Consider the following 1459-nt stretch of genomic DNA (forward strand, 5'->3'; position numbering starts at 1 on the left):
GGACTGAAAATAACCACACAGCACGCAGATATCAGCTCGTGAGTGTTTCTACAAATGTCTCCAACTGTATCTTTAATAGCGAACAGCAGAGCAATGGGTTACAAAATGAAAAATGAAAGTTAAATCAAACCAAACAAGTGAATAATAAAGGTGAGAGTAATAATTACTGTCTGTCACCTCTGGGAAATGTTTTACCATCTTTCAGTTTTTAGTTTAGTTTTTTCTATATTCATGCCTTTGTTCTGTTCCATTCCTTTAATTATAGCAGAAGCACGACGTAATGAAGTAGACTTTGTTGATTATTAGACAAGTTCAGGAACCAATAGATTATAAAACTATATGGCTAGAATGAATAATTTGTGTTATTAATTTCACAATTTAACACATGACCTTGTGTGTGTATGAGTCGTTTTGAGCTAACGACCCATTTTGTGGATCACTAAACTTAAATTCTGTTAGAAATGTGGACAAAACCAGAACAATATCACAAGCGTCAAAGCATTGATTGAGCTGTGAATATTTTCCTTATTTTCTTTTCTTCGTGCCTCCCTCTAAGGAGCCTGTTGCCTATTTTTATTATGTTATGTAAAACGTGACGAAGGGAAAGGTGTAGTGAAACGTCAACAGGTCGAACAAACAGCTCACTGCAGATAATGCCAAGTGCTGTGGTCTCTAATGAGCAATGTTTTCTCCTCCAAGTTGTGTGTACGTGTTTGTGTGTGCACATGCATGCGTGTGTGTGTTTGTCAGACGAGGACATGGAGGCTCAACACCAGAGCAGAGGCCTGTGGGTTTAATTTTAGAGCTTTGGTTTAATGAGAGGCCGAGCAGAGCTATAGATGATGCTGTTCCCACAGTGAAGTGTCCTTACCGCCAAAGAGAAGTGAAATAATTAGCAGTGGAAAACACTCGTCTTCCTCTAACAGGAATTTACTTCAAAAGACAGGTTGAATAAGAAATGTGTTCTCTGATAATGTTTTTAAAAACTTCTTGAAATCGATTATAGAAGGACTGTAGGTTATCATTTGAAGAACTATTTCTTCAACATTATAATCTAGAAAGTTTGATCCTGGTTGCAGAAAATATGCCACACACACGATATAAACATATTTATACACATACACACACACACAGACACAAACACACACATATATAATAATAATAGTAACAAGTGCTATGTGTTGTCATTATTGCACGCCATACGATGACGAAATTAGTTCTCTGCATTTAACCCATCACACCTGCGATACACCCAGGTGGAGCAGTTGGCAGCTATGGAAATGCCCGGGGAACAATTGGTACGTATATGTACATACACACATACACATATATATATATACACATATATATATCCATCCATCCATCCATTATCTTTACCCGTTTATTCCATTTTGGGTCACGGGGGTCGCTGGTGCCCATGTCCAGCAATCACTGTGCGAGGGGCGGGGTACACCCTGGA

Source organism: Nematolebias whitei, chromosome 10 (genome assembly GCF_014905685.2).
Source record: "Nematolebias whitei isolate Nwh7 chromosome 10, NemWhi1, whole genome shotgun sequence".
Lineage (NCBI taxonomy): Eukaryota > Metazoa > Chordata > Actinopteri > Cyprinodontiformes > Rivulidae > Nematolebias > Nematolebias whitei.